This window comes from Lissotriton helveticus, chromosome 6 (assembly GCF_964261635.1).
Source record: "Lissotriton helveticus chromosome 6, aLisHel1.1, whole genome shotgun sequence".
Lineage (NCBI taxonomy): Eukaryota > Metazoa > Chordata > Amphibia > Caudata > Salamandridae > Lissotriton > Lissotriton helveticus.
Window position 1 is genome coordinate 1,878,905,479 of NC_136067.1, and position 20,567 is coordinate 1,878,926,045.

The window sequence follows — 20,567 nt, forward strand, 5'->3', positions numbered from 1 at the left end:
AGATGGTTGGATCTAAGGTTTTGGGAGGCTTTTGAGAGTTTAATTCTATGGCGCAGGTAAAAAGGACCTCGATCATTGATAGCTCTAAAAGCTAAGGTTAAGGCTTTAAATTGAATACGGAGTCTCACTGGGAGCCAATGAAGTTTGATCAGATGGGTTGTGATAGAGTGGCGGTAAGGGATGTTGCCGATCAGCCTGGCTGCTGCGTTTTGGACTCTCTGTAGTTGGTTTATGAGGTACGCCGGGGCACCTACATACAGACTGTTTGCATAGTCCAGGTGGGCTGTGATGAGAGAATGGACAACTGTTTTCCGAGAGTCTATTGGTAGGTATGGGATGATTTTTTTTATCATACGAAGCTTTCCAATGCAGGAGGAGGTGACTTTATTAATTTGCGTCCTGCAGGAGAGAGTATTGTTAAATTGGAAGCCCAGGTTACGGGCCGCTTGAACTGGGTCCGGAGGAGGGTTGAGCTCAGTCGACCACCAGAGGGTGGAGGGTGTGGGGAATTTCTGATTGAAAAATAAGACCTCAGTCTTGTCCGTGTTGAGCTTTAAATTGTTAGCCGACATCCAAGAGGCAATATTCAGCATGCATTGGCGAAAGTTATGAAATGATTTTTCGGAGTGGTCTTTGAAGGAGAACACTAATTGGGTGTCGTCGGCGTAGAAGGTTACTTTGACGTCCCATGATTCAATCACTTTTGCAAGTGGTTTTAAATACACATTGAATAATAGTGGACTGAGAGCAGAACCTTGCGGAACGCCCCAGATCAATGGTTTCTTGGAAGAGAGGAAAGAGCCCAGCATCACCTGTTGGAATCTATTCGTAAGGAATGATTTGATCCAGGTGAGGAGAATCCCGCTGACACTCTTGCAGACGATCAAGTAGTGTGTCATGCGAGATGGTGTCGAATGCTGCGGACAGGTCGAGGAGAACCAACATGGCCTCCTCTCCCCTGTCCGTGCATTCTCGAATCGACTCGGATACCTCAAGAAGCGCTGACTCTGTACTGAAGTCCGGTCTGAACCCAGATTGACAATCATGGAACAACGAGTTGGATTCAAGATAGAGGGAAAGTTGCTCTTGGACTGCTTTCTCAAGCACTTTAGCGGGCTTGGGCACGAGTGATATTGGTCAGTAATTGCTTAAGCATGAGGGGTCGATGCCAGCTTTTTTTTGGATTGGAATGAGCATCGCGTGTTTCCAGGCAAAAGGGACCATACCTGAGAGGAGAGAGGAGTTCCATATCTGGAGGAGGGGATCAATAACTAGAGGGGAAATTTCGTTCATGATTAAGGCCGAGGCTGGATCCAATGGAGAGCCTGAATTACATTTTACGAATAAGTTCAGGGCATGTTCCTTAGTGAGAGGATGGAAAGCGGTAAATGCGTGCTTGCTGAAGATGACAGGGTCCTTGGTGGTATTGGTAGTGTTCTGGAGAATAGTTTCCGCAATGTTGGATATTTTTTTTCCGAAGAAGTCTGATACATTTTCACTCAGTGCTTGGGAGGGGGGGATGGAGATGGACATAGCACTGGGATTGGTAAAATCTTTAACAATATTGAAGAGGGTTTTGGAAGAGTTTTTTGCTTTTGCAATGGTATCAGCGAAATAGGTGCTCATGGAGTTGCGTTTAAGTTTGCGAAAGTCCTTAAGGATTTGTTTGTAGTGAGCTTTGGCTTCTGGGTCATAGGCCTGCGCCACTGTCGTTCCATCTTTTTGCACTTACTTCTATGTTCCCTTAGTTCTTCAGTGAACCAGGGGGCTGAAGGTTTTTGTCTACGGGAGGTGAGGGTTTTGTAAAAAGTTCAATCGGGTCGGGGACAATCGATATTTGCCCGGCGGTATTGCCTCTGTGACCCTCTAGTTATTTAAATCAATGAAGAGGCAGGCGCTGGAGACTGGAAAGCAGGAAACAAGGTTTTTTTATTCTCTCCGGAGGAGAACACAACGAAACGGACAGAAGGTATCGTTCTGAGGTGCTCTAACTGTATTTCTGAGGCCTGGCCTCTTATATCCACATTTATGACTTTATTGCAGATTACACATACATGTTTAAAGCTTTGATATACGGAAAAGACATTCTCGGAACTCCCCTTTGGGCCCGTTCCCAAACACATTTACAGTTAAAGTCCCCACCCTAGTCACAACAGGTGATGAGCATCGCGCAGCTGGATAATCCGCCGATTCACGGAATGTGGGGAGTCTGATCGGATCTCATGGGGTGGGGGGCTTTGATCAACCCGGGGATTGATGGGGGAAGCTTTCTATTGTACGGGGAGGGGCAAGGATGGTATCGGCAGAGCTGGGTGTCGGCTTGGGAACGGGGAGGAAAAAACGGGCACACGGGGAAAAAGGGGGTTTGCATCTAAGGGCCGGAGATCATGAAAGGAAAGCAGGGAGGTGTCGCGCTGGGAACAGGATGAGGGCCTGGGGCAGAGCAGCGCCGAAGAGGGGTTTATGACTCAAGGCAGGTGCAAGCAGGGGGTGGTCAGCGTGCAGGCTTAGCGAAGGCAAAGGGCTATGTCAGGGGCCAGCGGCATGCAAAAGGGTTTGTTCTGATCGGGGCATCTTAAAATGGCGGGCGCGCACGACAAAAGTGTGGCATCAGGGAAGAGGCAAGATGGCGCAGATAATGTTCACCAAAACGCACTAATTTTCCACAGTCCTCCCTTTAACATATTCAAGACATCTTGCTGGTTCATTTTCTATTCGGTTCTACTGTGGTGAGCATGAGAAAGAAAACGGTAGGAACCCTAGATGGAAAAGAGTTGTAAACAATACATTTTGAGGTTTCTAGTATTTTTTTTTGGAGGTGTACCTATTTGATAAAGCAGGAAAGTCATAGGAATGAAATACAAAATCGGCGAGCAGCAAGTACATATCATAACGTGAACTGGCAGGTTAATACATGTTTCAGCTTCGGATTGGAGCAGGATCAATACAATGGCGGCTGGGAGAGAAATGAGGCGTAGCAAAAACGGTGGTTGAAGATGTCGAATGTTCGAAGTTTTATGAGTTCTCATTGTTCTTTGTGGTCTTTTGTTGGCGCTGTTGAGCACCGGCGGTGGAGCTACAAGTCCAGCTCTGTTCTAAGTTCTGCGTTGCAGGGCACGACCCTTTCCTCCCGTTTCTGGTCGGAAAGGTCCTTTTCGCCCTGTGTCCTTTGAGGTGAACGTCAGAAAGTTCCGATGGAAGAAGAGCGTTCAAAACAGTCCATAGGGTAGGTCAGAGGAAAAAGGGGGATGGAGCAAGGCCAAATTGGGAACAAACTAGGGGAACGAGAGACTTCAAATGGGCGGGCGTGCGACGGAATTCAGAGAGCGGGGACTTGTCGACAGGCACTGGACGTCGAGCAGGGGCATCAGGTCGACCCTTTCTTTTCATGCTGTCGAAAACAGTGCCTCGTCCTGCAGCTCCTTTCAGTCGTGGTCTCGCCTTGGCTAATGTCGCAGGTGTCCCTTAGTCTGCAGTCGGGCCTCGTGCTCCCACATCCGGTCCTTCTCTCCTCCAACAGCAGTACCCTTAAACAAGTTTGAAAAGACAGTCTTTAGAAAATTTGCAGATGAAGATAATCAAAAAGTCTATTTCTCTCCCAGCTCCAGGCAAAGAATGAAAATGTCCGTTATTTTTAATGTTCACAACTGGCATATGAATGACCAGTGGCGGACCTGTTGGATTTACTACGACTTTCCTTCATAATCATTTATTACAGGCATGACAGTTCATCTGATGGTAACCCACCTTCGGGAGACAAATCTGGCAAAGATATGCCGTTCTCTAGAGTTTCATATTTACAAAAGGGTACAGTGAGTCGTCAACATGGTACTACACAGGTATTTTGCTGAGAGACGAACAGGGCTAAACATTTCCTTTCTATCGGTGCATCCTGTTTTTCAACTACTGCGGGGTTCATTTTGGTGATTTCTTTACCTTGGTCTAGTCTGTTAACCTTGTAAAACATCATTCTGGGTCCTACGTAACCTTTTACAGCCCGGTTACTTAACTAGGAAGGACAGGGGTTTTATGGGAAACAACCAGGGACATAGACAGGGGAGGTAACGGGGGTGATCGTTTTTCTGGTTTGGGTATTGCGACGATTCGGGGAGGGGAGGGTCGCGTATTCTGAGGTCCTTGTTTTATACTATAGGAGCCGTTGACATGTAGTTCCCTTATTTCGGGCCAGATTAGGGAACCTCTGTCATCTTACCTGTCCTTTCCCTTACGGCCCAACCTGGGTTCATTGACTTCTAGCGGAAAAGGAGAGGTAATGACGCGGCCTCAGGGTGATTGTATTAAAGACAAGCGTTTGTGCAAATACTGACGGTATTTGAAGCCAATTAGGTGGTGTGCTAGGGGTGGCAATCTGCCAATTTCGGGGCTAACCACTCGGAAGAGTGGTAGTGCAAAAATAGAGAGAGAGAGAGAGAGAGAGAGAGAGAGAGAGAGAGAGAGAGAGAGAGAGAGAGAGAGAGAGAGAGAGAGAGAGAGAGAGAGAGAGAGAGAGAGAGAGAGAGAGTGCAACGGCAGGCTAAATAGTACACGTGCAACAGAGAGGGCGGCAGCGCATTCAAGAAAGGCTATTTAGTGCATTACACAGTAAAGGGTATTCACGAGTCCGCGTTAGAATCTTGTAATCATGCAGTTTGAGCATTTAGACAGGGTAGAGGGGACGTGCTTTGAGAAAAGGAAAGAAGGAAAAAAGGGGGTACCATTTTGTCGCACTTTCTCGCATTCTCGGTCCTTTGACCAGTTGGGTCAACGCCTCAGTCACACACACACATTCCCTCACAGTTTCGCATCATACGTGACATGGGTTCATTCGTACGGTCTGGTTTAAGGGTGATCACTTTTTATCAGGTTGTGCTAATTTTTCGGGTTTGTTCGATACGTGAGTAGTTTGCAGGCGTGCTTAGACACCACCCTGCGGCGCTAGTCCGTTTCGTGTATTTAGACATGGCATGGTCTCAGATCTTCGCCACACCTTGGCTGTAATCTCTGATGTAACCTGCAGAGGAAGGAAAAAAGGGGGGGGGTGGGGGAGACAGCATTCGCGCGCATTCAAATACATGGATTCATAAGTCCTTTACTTACCTCTTACTCGTCTTTCCTCCTTGGGGCAGGGTCCCCGGGGATATGGTTTTCGGAGTCGAGGGGGGGTAGTGTGTTCATGTAGGGCGTGTGCGGGGAAACATAAAAAGGAAACCAGAGGTGCCTAGTGCGAGGTATCTAGTCAAAGGATATATCTCACTATCGGGATCCTTAAACCTCTTTCAACGCCGTGGCGTTCTAAAGTTCTTCGGTTCTTGGGTCCCTGCTACTTTGGAACGTTGTACTTTACAATATTTACATTATTTCATTTCACCCTCCTTTTACATTCCCTCATTTACACCATTCGTTTTACCCATCCTTGGAAGTCACGGTCTTCCTCTACGCGAGAGTTCATGAGTCAGTCGCGTACTTTTAAGGCGGAGTGTCGTGTTGTCGATCCGATCCGTCCTCCAGGGCTGGGCAACCATCTTCCTTTAACCTTAAAGAGAGAGCAGAGTAGGGTGCACAGAAAAAGAACTTTCCTACCCATCCCATATTGTTTTAAAATAAAGCATGCAATACCCGTCCATAGTTTAAAAGACTTTATTTTGCAAATTCATTTCAGCATATGGATTAGGAGGGTGTGGTCGTATTTGGTCGGCCGTGGCAATGGCTAAAGTGCGTACAGTGGGGGGTGTCGTTTGCAACAATAAAAACATCGGAAAGTTTTACTCATTCATTTGTAAGAGACTAAAACGTCTATTAATTGGCTGGGGGTTCGGGGGCATATATTTTCATAATTTAGAAGCATAATCACAATAGTTGTAATCAGATTTCCTATATGCATACCGTACGTGTGCGTCGTAAATGGGGTTTACATCGGTTATAAAAATATAATACAGTGTACATTTGTAATCAACATTTGTAATGGGGATTCTTTCATATTGTTCGTCGAGTGAGCTCTCCTTGTCTTTTCTAGCCAAGTGTACAAAGGATCACAAAAATCTCAGAACATCAAGTTTATATTAGTGCGAAGGAACACCACGAGGTGTTCGTAAGTTCCGATTGATACCAGCGCCATTTTGGGCGGGGCCGGCACAGTCCGGAAGCAGCATCAGGGGGAAATGTTTCCATTACTGGCAGTTTGGACCAGAGTCCTTTTCGGCAGTTCTAGAATTCACGCTAACAGAAGGTGTGGCAATGTCATGTTAGTTTCGTTGGCGATCGAGGCAGCCGTCCCTTACCGGAAACCTGCAAAGGCCGAAGGCTCCGCCGGGGACCTTTGTATGATCTTCAAGGCTGCGGAGATGCTGTCGGAGATGGGGGCTCGTGCTCCATGGGACAAATGTTCGAGTTATACGGCTGGCCAAAGTTACTCTAGTGGCCGGGGCCCGCCTTCCAGCGGATCCAGACGCCATTTTGAGGCCCTACAGGGGCCACTCTCGTCGAGTTTGCAAGAATGGAAGAGACCCTTCGGAGTGAAAGGAAGAGGTCCCTGTTTTGTGAGAGCGGGACGTCCAGCTGGGGTGCAGCTGTGATGCCCCCACCTGGGGGGGCGAGGGAGACTCGTTCACATCGTCTCCTTCTCCCGGTGCACTCCATGCCGCTCCTTTTCATCGCCCCGCATGAAGGCCTCTCCACATCCGGTGTTCCCCAAGTGCCACCATTGTACGTTCGGTGCTGCGCAAATACTGGGGTGCCACCATTGTACGTTCGGTGCTGCGCAAGTACTGGGGTGCCACCATGGTGTGTCCGGTGCTGTGGAAGTATGGGCACCATCGCCTGACTGGGGGTGTTCGGCGTCGGGCTGGGGGCTGGGAAACCTCCTACCGGTGGAGGTGGGAGAGGCTCGTCCGCGTCGCCTCTCCCTCCCAGCCCAACTTGGACAAATTGTTGTGGAGGTACGTGCAGGACATCCCGCCGTCCAGGACTGCTGCGGCTGTGACGGAAGAGAAAAGGAAGAGGTGCCTCGCTCTCCTCTTGACATGTGGCGGGACTACCTTAGTCTTTCCAGGCCCGTTGCGGCCGGCCAAGGAGACATGTGGCGGGGCTACCTGCAAATGCCCAGGCTGCGGGCTCCTGCCTCTCCTCCGGCTCCCCCATACGTTAAGATTTCCTGACCAAGAGTTGGCGGCGGGGCTCGCCTTATATGGGTTGCCGTTGGTTGGGCGTAGCCGTAACCCTACCCTACTTTGGAAGGTTCCAGAATGGGGGGGGGGCGAATGTTCTATTTGACTTTCATTTTCTACAGTTTATCGTTATTATTCCTTGTTTGTTGTGTTAAATTAAAAGTTCAAGTTTATTAATGGTCTACGGATTTTGTTTTATCATTTCTTTCTTTCCAGGTTGCTTTTATGCTAAGTTTCTGCTAACAGGGGTCGAGTAACACGGAAACACGTGTAGAGGGATGACGCAGATTTGTACATTACATACACACGAACTAAGACGGGGGACAGTACAAGTACGACATACAAAGACCCAAGACAAATATAAAAACAGTTATTGGTCATAATTATCTCTTTCCGTCTTTGAATTTTAAACGAGGCTGGGTTCCCGTCTTGACATTGCCCGACCTAGGAGAACTTGAGCATGCCGCTGAGATTTTCCTGGCGAAATCTGTGCCATCGGGCATAATCAAACGTGGTGGTTCTGTCTGGTCTGTCTATGTAAGTCGGGTTCTTCTCTGTCTCGCGCCTTTTCTCGTACTGTCGGTCTGTCGTTCTTGTCGGCCCTTTGCCTTTACTCACGCTCAGTAGAGTCGGGCATTGGGCTTTCCAGTGTCCGACATACCTACAAAAAGCGCATTGGTCTGACCCTAAGTCTGGTCGTCCTTTGCATAGTGTCGGGGGATAAGTTGTGGGTAGCGGTGTCCTGGGGTTGTCCTGTCGGTATGTTTCCCTACTTGGTTTATCCTCGTCTTTTCTCTGTCGTTTCGTAGCCTCTCTGCGCCACATACCGAGACTGTCGAGCATAATTGGCGTCGTCTTATTATTTCGAAGGGCTATTTCTAACGTTTCTATTTTATCAAGGTCAAAGGATCCTGCCAGTGGCCACTGTTTGTCTTGGCTATCTTCGGTATACCTGTGCCATAATTTATTATAAGCTATGGTGACTAACCCATAGTTTATGAACATGTCCTTATTAGGGGTGCCTTCTAGTGGAGCTATATGGTCCACCTCTAACACCCGGTCCGGGCTAAACAGGCTATTTATCAATGGGGAGAAGACAGACATGACGGCTCGTAACGAGGGACTAAGAAGTCAGCACTGCCTATCTTATCACTAGGTGCAAAGACTAGACAGAATATTTCTATTCTACGTTGTTTGCAGGTAGTGAATACCTCATGGATCCAAAAAAAAACAAAAGACCAACAAAATAACAATGGGGAGAATGAGTAGGACCGCAAAGATCTGCGTTACCTACCCTTTTCACTATCTGCAAAAAGGATGGTCTCTTCCCTGCTTGCAGACAGGGAATCTCCAGGAAACAATAGTTTTGTGAACAACAGTTCAGTTTCAAGCAATTATTGAGTGGGGGAGAAAAAGAACAAGCACGGCTGCTACCCTACCTATCCTCCACTGCTTGCAAAGGGAGAGAGAGCCTGTTGCTTCTCCGTTTGCAGACAGTGAATCTCCAAATAAAAATAAACAAAGCAATACTAGTATTTTGAACAATCAAGCAATCAAAACAAATTTCGCAACTTGTCGTGGCAACACGACCTTACCCGGACCATGTGGACAGTTTCTTGTCTTCCGAATCCAGCGCCCGATCGTCCTCTTTTTCTCGTATTTCTCACGGCACTCCTGATGGTTCCCAGTCAGGACCGTAGATCACTCGAGAGAGGTCTGTTCGGAACTAGTGAAGTTCGGATGATCGGCTGCCAGACGAGGGTCTATTGGGCAAGAGCTCTCCCGATCGTTGCAGTCGTTCACTCTGTCGTCGGGACCTCTCCCACTGGATCCACGAGTCGCTGATGGGCCCCACGCTTGGGACGCCAATTGTAAAAAGTTCAATCGGGTCGGGGACAATCGATATTTGCCCGGCGGTATTGCCTCTGTGACCCTCTAGTTATTTAAATCAATGAAGAGGCAGGCGCTGGAGACTGGAAAGCAGGAAACAAGGTTTTTTTATTCTCTCCGGAGGAGAACACAACGAAACGGACAGAAGGTATCGTTCTGAGGTGCTCTAACTGTATTTCTGAGGCCTGGCCTCTTATATCCACATTTATGACTTTATTGCAGATTACACATACATGTTTAAAGCTTTGATATACGGAAAAGACATTCTCGGAACTCCCCTTTGGGCCCGTTCCCACACACATTTACAGTTAAAGTCCCCACCCTAGTCACAACAGGTGATGAGCATCGCGCAGCTGGATAATCCGCCGATTCACGGAATGTGGGGAGTTTGATCGGATCTCATGGGGTGGGGGGCTTTGATCAACCCGGGGATTCTTTGATGGGGGAAGCTTTCTATTGTACGGGGAGGGGCAAGGATGGTATCGGCAGAGCTGGGTGTCGGCTTGGGAACGGGGAGGAAAAAACGGGCACACGGGGAAAAAGGGGGTTTGCATCTAAGGGCCGGAGATCATGAAAGGAAAGCAGGGAGGTGTCGCGCTGGGAACAGGATGAGGGCCTGGGGCAGAGCAGCGCCGAAGAGGGGTTTATGACTCAAGGCAGGTGCAAGCAGGGGGTGGTCAGCGTGCAGGCTTAGCGAAGGCAAAGGGCTATGTCAGGGGCCAGCGGCATGCAAAAGGGTTTGTTCTGATCGGGGCATCTTAAAATGGCGGGCGCGCACGACAAAAGTGTGGCATCAGGGAAGAGGCAAGATGGCGCAGATAATGTTCACCAAAACGCACTAATTTTCCACAGTTTGTAGCTGGGCTAATTTCTTAAAGCAGTCGTGAGATCATTGCTAAATATACGGACCGCTTCATTGAGGTCATCCGGAGGAGAATTTAAGCTGTTATGGTATAGTTGTCCTAGGGTAGAGCATGATATCTTGTGCCATTTTCTGCCTTGTGTTCTAATGGCAGACTCCTTGTTGATAGTTTGGGAAGAGGATACCTCAAATGGGATTAGAGAATGGTCTGACCATGTTAAAGGTAGGGTTTGGAGGGTTTTTAGTTTTTCGTGGTTAGCAAAGATAAGGTCTAGGGTGTGACCTGCAGTATGAGTGGGGCCCTTAACTCTTTGTGTCACATTTAGGTTTTCCATGGATTCTAGGAAATAGGAGGCGCGGTTGCAACTGCTTATATCAACGTGGAGATTGAAATCTCCCAGTACCATGAAGTGGGGATGTTTGATAGAGAGATCTGCTGTGACTGCCAATAGCTCAGTGAAGGCAGATTGGGGGGTGTTCGGGGGGTTGTATACCAGGATCCCTGAGGCAATGGCAGACGTAGAGTCCGTGACCGAGAAGTATAAAGCTTCAATGGGCTTTATCTTTGTGATTTTCCTCGAAGTGATTTTTAGGTGGTTCTTTAAAATTACTGCAATTCCTCCACCTGCTTTGGAGCCTTCACGGCCTAATCCAGTGAAGTGGTAGCCGGTGGGTACGGCGAGAGAGATGTCTGGGTTAGAGGAGTCTTTGACCCAGGTCTCTGTAAGAAATAGTGCGTCCCAGGAGGTGGACGAGAGAAGTAACCAAATATCACTGGCGTGACAAGGTAGGGAGTGACAGTTCACCAGACCCATAGAGTGGGTTTTAATGGGAGAAGGGCGGCTAATGGTGGGGCCCTGTGGGCAGGTCCAAGGGGGGTGCAGAGTGAACTGGCAGTTATGACATTTGTATCGGGGTGGGCTAGATAGAGGGAGGTTGCATACAGTAGTGGGAGTGCAGGATCTCTTACCAAGGTGTAAAAGCTGTGACCTGGTCCATGTTAGTCTCAGTGCGGGTTGAGTATTGGCAGCATAACTGGCCCTAGGCACGGAGCTGGCGCGGACGGGCGCAGACGGGCTTGCCTTAGGCGCGCCTTCGGCACGCAAACGTCGCGCCCGCTGCGCGTTCGAAATATGCACATAGTTTATAGGGTGTAGGCGCTGGGAAGGAGGGGCGTGGCCTCTGAAAAAGGGCGTCACCCTAGGGTGCGGCGGTGATGGTGCCAAGAGTTGTTTGGACGTGTTCCCTCGGCAGCGCTGTAATCCGCTGCGTGGGAGTAGTGAGGAGACTGAGTTTCGTTTACGGTGAGTTTTTAGATCAACACACTTCTAACGTGACTCTCAGTATTTAAAAACAACAACACACTTCATTCGTGACTCTCAAGGTTTAAAATTAAAGTGCTCGCTTCGTACTGCTCCCGGCTTCCGCCTCAGGAGGTGTAATCTTCTAAATGACGCTGGGCATTAGCGTCTTTTGTAGTCTCGGGGCGTGGCCTCTGAAAAGGGGCGTGGCCCTAGGGTGCGGCGGTGATGGCGCCAAGAGTTGTTTGGGTGAGTTCCCTCGGCAGCGCTGTAATCCGCTGCGTGGGAGTAGTGAGGAGACTGAGTTTCGTTTACGGTGAGTTTTTAGATCAACACACTTCTAACGTGACTCTCAGTATTTAATCCACCGGCAAAGATCCGTTGTCCTCTCTGTGCGGCCTGAGTCCTCCGTTATGGTTTCGAGGCTGGCCGCCCACTCTACGCCATCCCTCCAACCAGTCCCCGCCTCCTCTGGTGAAGCGAAGAACCCCATCTTAACGTCAGATTCCACTCTGAGTTTTGCTGGAAAGAGCATGGCATATTTTAGTTCTCGGGCCCGGAGCTCTTTTTTTCACTGCCTGAAAGCTTCGGCGTTGGGCCTTGACCTTGGCCGTGAAGTCTGGGAAGAACGTGACTTTGTTGTTGTCGATCTTAAGTGGAGGGTTGGACCGTGCTGTCTGTAATATAATGTCTCTATCTCTATAATTGAAGACACAGACTATAATGGGCTTCGGGAGCGCCCATGTTTCGGCCTACCCCCTGGTACCCGATGTGCTCTTTCTATCGGGAAGTTTCGTGACAGACTCTTGGGTTGCAGGTGGGTCATTAATAAATCTTCTACATAGAGGTCGGCTGCTGGCCCCTCAGCCCTCTCTGGAACACCCAGTATACGTACGTAGTTTCGTCTGGCCCATCCCTCATACTCATCCAGTTGCTGCACCATCCGCTCCTGTCTGCTCTGCAGCTCAGCACCTGCGTTTGGAGTTGGGACGTATCAGTCTGTAGTGATGTTGCAACAATTTTGAGTTCCTTCACCCTTTTATCCATTTTGTGAAAATCCGCCCTTATGAGGGACACTTCCACTGTGACTGAATCGAGGTAAGTGCGCACTCCGCTTATGGCTTCCATGACGTCATGAAGCGTGGGCTCCAACAATTGTTTGGGATCCCCCTGATCCCCTGGTACCTCCATATGTTGTACTTCACGTTCGTTCCCGGACTTGCCCCAGGCAAATTTAGCTAGCTTGTTTTGTGCATTTGCCTTCAGACCTCTGCCTGTTACCATAATTGCACCGTACGTTTTGTGAGCAGGTAGTGAAACCAGGAACAGCCCTGGTAATACCAGCCGCCTACCCAGCGAGTAAATCAATCTTGCCGTTGGCCTGTCAGGTTTCCCTAGGACTCCTCCTCTCTTGCCAACTGTGTCCAAGCGATCTTTCCTGTCAAAAGCACCAACGATGTCTGAGCACACCCTGTCTTTGGGGTTCTACTTACTGCGCACATGCTGCCTTGTCTTCCCAAGGGCGTTTTGCTTGGCAGAGTTGCGTCTTTTGCTGTCACAGTTCCAACTCAGTCTGTACAGGGACCAAGGCTGCCCCTGGGAGTTTGTCGCTCTATTAGAGGATGTAGTGGCGCTCTAGGTACATAGGAAGGTCCCCATGCGCTATCTTTATCACACGTCCCCTCAGATAGTCGCGGCCTCGGGCACCATCTGTCAGGTCTCTGACCATTCACCTTCTGCACCTTCTCCGCCCGTATCAGCGTCTCTCTCCGCCTTGGGGATCGCACTTTCAGTAACAATTCAGGCATCAGCGCCGCTGCAAACAGTCCCGCCCATCTGCCTCAGGTCTCGTCTTAAGCCACAGCTTCTCAATCAATGATTGCCGGCGATGAGTAGGTGCACGGGGGGACACACACTACTAGTGACTTGCGAATGCTCCCTGGCCCCGGCTAGGCCATCACTGCATGCTGCGCTAGCGTTGGATCCCCCCCCATGCAGCAGGAGGGGCGCTGCGACGGGACGATCTGATCGTCTTCTGCCAATGCTTATCCTGCCCCTAGGCCAAGTTGCAGCTCATCTCGCATCCGTCTCTCAGGTTACAAATATTGCGCTCTAAGTCGGGCCGGGCCCAGGCCTAGCAGGCCGCCAAAGCTGGAACCACAATTAGTGGCCTCTCCTCCGAGGCGCTCGCCCCGTTACCTCCCATCAGCTGCCGCAGCTCCACAATTCTCCCTCAGTTCCTCATTCGGAGCAATTAGCTTCCACGTCCAGTGCTGAGGTATGTCGTCTGTGGAGTCCCCGGCGTACGGCTTCTACTCCGACCGAGTTTTCTCAATCCGGAGTCACCGCGCTGCCATGTTGGTGTCAGCGCCGCTGGGTGCCAGAGTTTCACTTTTAATTCGCCGCAGAGGAATCCACTCACCGCATCGTTGGCAGCGGCGGACCGAAGAGCTGGTGGGTCACCTGCAGAGCTGGTTTACAACTTTTGATGACACAGGATTGTGTAGGATAGACGGCAGGGATGCGGGAGCCTTCCTAATCAGCCGCCATTCTCTTCGGCTGCTAGCCACGCCCCCCCAGACTTTGCTTTTGACATCCTTCTTCCAAGGTTCTCTAGGGGCTTGATTTGAGTTTACCTCCTCTAAAGAAGTCTCATACTTCACCTGCATTCACCTGGATTCTGCTGTGAGTCCTACTCTGCCAAGTGGTGCCAAGTCCACGCATCGACTCCAAGCATCGTTTGGAACAGACGCAGCACTTCCAAAGCTAAACGCATCGCCGTTGCCTGCACTTGAGCATGGTCCCTGCTTGATGCAATGACTGCAGCTTACAACGCAGGCCCCAGCTTTTCGTTGCAGCGCATCGGAAGAACTGCCACTGTGCGAGTCTGGAACACTGCATCACTAAAATCTGTGAAGTGTCACGTCTGACTCTGCCACTGCACCTGCTGCCACTGCACCTGCTTCAATGCAGTGGAATCGACTCTGCGCGACTTGACCTGCAACGCATTCTCCTTGGGCACTGATTTCTTCATGGATGCCGCACCGCAGTAGGGAATCGAGGTATCGTCCCCACAAACGATGCATCACCGCTCCTGCCTAGCAGTAAAGACCCAACACATCACCTGCTTTTTCGACACTTCACCTCCTGTGTGCCTCGCATTGTCTTTGATTTTTGAGTCATGTAGGGTACTTTGTCCTGATCTACCTCAACCATTGATTTTTAAGAACTACAACTTTATTTTATCTTTGAAAATTCATACCATGACTTTTGTATTTTGGATTATTGTCGTTTCGATCTTGTTTTAATCAGATAAATATTGGCTATTATTCTAAACTGATGTGGAGTCCTTTTGTAGTGTTTTCACTATGTTACTGGGTGTGTTTGTACGTACGTACAAATACTTCACACATTTCCTCTGGGATAAGCCATAGAGGTCACAAAGACATCAGCTGGAACAGAACGTTAATGGGGCTCTAGAAGATTGGTATACTTTCTGTTAGTTTCACTCCCTATAACCTCCCAGTTCCTCAGCAGCAAATAGAAAGCCTACGAGGGGCTTAGCATGAACATGATGTCAGCCAAGTTTAAAAGTTATGATTGAATTTTTGCTAACCTTGACCTTATGGTGGGTCGTCATCTGTATGCTCAGTGGAAGAAAAATTACAAGGAAAGTATCATAAGTTGTTTAAAGTAGATGGACCATGATTCCTGGGTATAAGTATGTATAAAACGAAAAGCAATTGAACCATGATGAACTCAAAAATGCAATTGAGTTACCAATCATGAACTCAATATTAAGAAATTTTAAACTCATTCATCATCTTTAAGCTGAGTTTCTTAATGACCTTGTGAATAGAGGGCAAAGAAAGGTGAAAATAGGCAAAGTATATTGGTGTTTTGGAGGTTTCTTGGTACTTTGCAGCACAACAGAGTGTCTGCGACATTGTCCTCCTGGTGATATCGTGGTCCCTATTGTGAGTTTCTTAGATGGACGTTGACTGATAGTGTCCCCGGTCCCTGCCAATTAGGTTCCCAGGGCCTGTGCTCTTTCCTAAAACTGTACCTTTTTTTTCCACAATTGGCACACCTCTGGCTCACATGCAAGTCCCTTGAAAAAGGTAGCGAATTTAGCAAGGGCCTTGTGACCAGAAAGGATCTCTAAGGGCTGCAGCATGTATTGTGGCACCCTCAAAGACCCCTCACCAAACACATACACACTGCCATTGTAGACTGTGTGTTTTGGTGCAGACAAAACATATCAGTCAACATGGCACACATCCCTGTTTGCCATGCACACCAACCACTGCCTGTGGCATAGATAAGTCACCCCCCTAGAAGGCCTCACAACCCTAAGGCAGGCTGCACTATACCACAGGTGAGGGCACATCTGCATGAACAATGTGCTCCTACAGTTTCTGTGTCATTCTCAAACATTGTAAGTGGAGTGGAGTCATATTGAGTACATATGATGGGTGTTTGTCATTATGAACTCTGCAGCTCCATGACGGCTTTACTGAATGCTAAGGGGATTGGTATCAAACTCCTCAGCAAAATAAACCCACACTGATGCCAATGTTTGATTTATTACAAAATGCACTCAGAGGGAATCTTAGAGATGCCCCCTGAAAAATGACTAACACCCTAATGTACAGCTTACTGATTTGCACCAGCCTGCCACACACATGTTTCGGACCCCCTGAGGTAGAAGCTCTTGTGCTATAATGGGTCAGGGGTAAAGGCTGCTTGGGGTGGAGGTACTTCACACATGCCCCACAGCAGGAACAGCATTCAGGGTGGTGAGCCTCAAAAGCTTCCTTCCCTTTGATATGCTGGCCAGGGCCTCTCCAGCTTGTGGAGATGCCCACTGACCTTGTCCCACTTTTGGTGGCAAGGTCAGCTTGAATATTAGTAGTCAGGAGAGGTGTGTCCCCTCTCTGCCAGGACCCCCCGTAAGGTGCCCTGGACCAATGTAACCTCACACTCCCTTATGAAATCCTCCATCTTGAATGGAAGGATTCCACCCAATCAGGTTAGGGGGAGGGCACATTCAGAGGGTGTCACCCTAAGGGCAAGTAGTCCTTTGGCTACCATCTGTCAGTACCTGTAACACCCCTAAATTCAGTATTTAGGTGCTTCCCTGAACCTTGATCTTTAGAATCCTGCAACCTAAGAATACTGACGAAGAGTTTGCTGTGCAGCAGAGCAAGAAGAACCCTGCTGACTTGGCCTGTCTCCTGCTACTCGAGCCTGCGAAGAAGACGATATCTGCAACTTCAAAGAAGCCTAGGAAGACTGCCACTCTTCAATAAAGACCAGATCTCCTGAGGACAGCGGCCCTGTCCAGAAAAACTTCATCTTCAAGGACTTCAGATCCGCGTCCCCTACCCACTCTGCAGCTGAGGCCCACAGCCTGAGTTCGAGTGGCTCACCTATGCAGTGAAGTCTCCCCATCAATTCTGACCTCGTCTCCATCAGTAGATGACCTATCCTGGACCCCACAAAGTTGTCTGAAGCCTCTAAGCAAAGGGCCCCCCTGACCATGACCATCTCCAACCCAGAAGATCTTCCACAAAAAGGTACTGCTGCATTTCAGCCCTCCATCCTTGGGAAGCTCTACAGACGGTGCCTTGACCTACCCCATCCCTCAAACTTACCTGCCCAGCCTGTGGTCATCTTCAGCCATCCTCCTGGTCCGAGCCTGCAGCCTTTTTTGTGCGACCGACAACCTTGATTGAAATGCATAGGGCGCCCAATGGCAATTTTGCACCCTGCACCTGGCCGTCCTTGTACCACTGATGGTGTAGCTTTGGTACTGCTTTATGGCCCCCTCTGTGCTGATCTTAACCCCCGAAGCCTGTGGCCTGAAACCGTGGGTACTTAACTGCAAACCATGCCTTTTCTAGGTGCCCCCAGCCTTAGTTGATTTAAATTGGACCCAGTGACTTCTGCAGCCGGCTACCCCAGTGCTGCTGGTGGTGCAGTACCCACCTGAAATGGAACCTTGCCCAGTGTTGGTGAAAACCCACAGAGACTGGGATTGTAAGTCAAATACTTACCTGTTAATGAGTCGAACCGCCTATGACTCCTACCCCCCTGTATAGCAGCCCAGAAGCCGTACATCCAATTCTCTGCCCCAACACTACAACTCGATAAATCTCACGAACTGGCAATACAGAAAAGCACGCAATAATGAGGATATGCAGTATGCTTCTGGTTTCACAAATGGCCCACAATGTGTCCATATTGCTGTGTGGCTGATTTAAATTGCCTGAGGCACAAAGCTTGTTCCGACTGTGTGCGCGTCATAGGAGCGAGAAAAAACCCAGAAACTTTAAACAAGAGGCGAAACACATAAAGGAGTTAAACAGAGACACTCATTCAAATGTTCAGCAGGTGTAATCACTTAATTAAACAATCACTTCAACAATGGTTTAAGTACTTCCTTGCAATGCCTCCATGCATGCTAGACTCAGCTCCCATACCGCGTTTCTGTGTCTGGAATCAGCTGCCATGCTGTGTCTCTGTGCCACATCGTTCCGATGCCTGAAAGTAGAGCCGCCCCTCCAGCTAACCAAAACATGTCCACCACTCCAGTTAAAAGAAGCCCCACCTCCATTATAAGCAGTTAAAAGCAAGCACACACTTTACAGGCAAGGAAAGGAAAACAAGCATGTGCACAGCACTGCTCGTTCCCTAGGCAATACTCCATGGGAGTTAACTTGTAAGAAAATGGTGGGGCATGCACCAACTTTAAGCCATTTGCAGACTTTGATTTTGGAATGATGTATACATAAGCCAATCCAAACCTTGGTATGGGTCAGACCCCACAAAGTACATACAACAAGTCATCTGACAGCTGCGCAGTCTAGGCTTGACCTAAAAATAGCAAAATGTCAATTTTTTAAGTATACTGACTATTCTGAAGATATTGTAAGGTTCTCAGAGTTTGCTGAATACGTTTTGTCAAGCTGTAGAAAATTATGAACTCTCACACAAATGTCTTTTTTTTATTGCAGGGTGTTTGGACACAAAATCCAAGGTAAAGACTGTGGAGATGAGACTGCCCGCTAGATTAATGCCTTCTTGAAGGGGAGTGAACCATATAGACTGGTGCAGTTTGAGCATCACATGAAGCCAAGAAATTCAAAAGAAGAGTTTGCTCTTTACCGTCGCAATGATAAGGTGATGTCTTGCTTGTGAAAGGCATACTGTGCTTAGTATGCACTTGTTTGCTTCTAAATTCAGGCTAGATTGTGCAAAGACTTCCCTGCAAATAATGTCTGGTTCCAAAAATACCAATGCAGTAGTTTAAATTTGGTGCACAAATTGCAACCACTTCTACCAAATGCAAGTCCAATATATATGGTCCTTATTAAGCAAAATGCCAGTAAAAGGGAAGGAATCTGATGTATAGATCAAAGGTTGTTAAGAAGATTAATTGGAATTTTTATTAAAAAGAAAAGTCAGTTTTAGGAAGCATAATCAAACACAGAAATGTACTGCATGTGGTTCTCACAAATGGCTAACTGGAGACAACACTGCATTTGTTTTGGACATTAAAAGAAAGCAATACTTCCAAGGAAACTTGGTTTAGAAAGAAACATTTGTGGTACCCTTCTGGAACAGTTCGGCTGGTTTCAAGATACAATGGCTTCCCACATCTACTGTTCCGTTCCAGGGCAAAATATCTAAAATTATTTTCAGCAACAACAGCTTTCTTTGACCAGAGGTTCTACTGCACAGTCCTGCCAAAGTGAAGATTTTCCACAGACAACAGGCAGTATAAATGTCCAGCTTCAGTTGGCTTCACCGTTTCCCTTTCCTGCAGCCTCATCTTCCTCACCAGCCCCAAAAGAGAAGTTCCAAAGAGCAAGCAGGTTTTCTATCTGGACTGAAACCTATATGTCTTTAGGGGTCAGAAGAGAGGATACCTTCCACAGCCATTGTAGCAGATATCAAGGTACCTTTGATTAAATATGAAGCTTTAGACACAATCTTATTAAAGGCCTGTGTGAAACTGGGTTGCTGGTTGACTGGGGTGCGAGTGCTGGTCAAGCAGCAATCACAATCCTCGGCAGGGTAAGGCATAAGCCAACCACAAATAAACCTGTGCTCAATTCCCTAGTAGCTTGGCACAGAGCAGTCTGGCTTAACGTAGAGGCAATGTCTAAAGTATTAATGACACATTTCAAACAGTTAAACAGTGAAACATCACAAAAAAAGATTTCACACCAGGTTGAAAAAATACAGCAAAATGTAATAAATAAAACAATGACAAAATCCAAACAGTAAAACTAGAGGTATGAATTGTATGATGGATCAAGGGGTGGATATGGTCTCAGATTAGTCCAGCTGAGGTTTTACCTTCTCAAGTTTGGTGTCAAGAGTCCTGTTTGTGTTGGAGAGTGTGTCGTGGAGAGCAAGAAGAGTGTCAGGCGGTTGTCCGCATGGTGCAAAGAGTAAACCGGGTGTCGTGGATTGGCGGGATGGAGTTTGGTGGTCCCCCCGCTGGCTGTCAATGCTGCTGTGTGAAGAGAAAGAGTGTTGGCGGCTCGCATTGGATTTTGATGCGAGCGGTGCAGTATTGGTGTAAGCAAGCCCATTTGTGTTTGCATAGAGCTGGAAAGCTTAATGTAAGAGCCAGTGAGCTTGAGAGTCACCACATGGGGGTTGGGAATTCGCTGCAGTTGTTCCCAGGAGCTGTTTGGAGAGTCTTTTATGTCCCTGAGGCTCAACTCGGGAGGCCAGTAGATTAGCCCTTGGAATCACTCGGGGATCCTGGGTTCAAGTTGAAGTTGCAGGTCCAGTTCTTCCCCGGGCAAGAGGGCGATAGGCATCAGGTCAGCACAGAAGGGAAGCAGTTCCTTTAGAGCAGCAGCCCAGCTAAGTGGTAGCCATTGTAGCAGCACAGCAGTCCTTCTTCCTGTCAGAGTATCCCCAGGTCGAGAAGTGTCCAGAAGTGTACTGAAGAGGTGGCGTCTGAGGTTCAGTATTTATACACAGTTGTGCCTTTGAAGTGGGGCAAAGCTTCTAGAGGCAGGCCTTTGAAGTGCACAGATGCCCTGCCTTCCTGACCCTGGATCCTGACCTAACTACAGGGGTTATTCAGTCTTTATTTTGGAGGTAGGACACAGCCTATGCAGTTGTAAGTGGGTTGTGCCTAGTTCCTCCCTCCCATCCTGCGAGTGATGGCTCATTCAATTACACCTAAGTTCCCCATTGTTCGACTGTCTAGAAGGATTACCCAAACCCCACCCATCACCTACACACAGTCATGTGAACCAGGGACAAGCTGCAGGCCCCAAATGGCTAAGGCAAGAAAATGCCAACTTACTAAATGTGACGTAC

General features: G+C 48.4%; 1 pseudogene across 1 annotated transcript in view; it reads left to right on the top strand.

Moving 5' to 3' along the window:
• LOC144763840 (mitochondrial amidoxime-reducing component 1-like) overlaps positions 1-20,567 on the top strand; it is a 234,068-nt pseudogene that overhangs the window by 190,717 nt on the left and 22,784 nt on the right. Inside the window, exon 3 of the transcript XR_013596265.1 lies at positions 18,236-18,401. The product of XR_013596265.1 is annotated as a mitochondrial amidoxime-reducing component 1-like (transcript). The remainder of the gene's footprint in view (positions 1-18,235; positions 18,402-20,567) is intronic.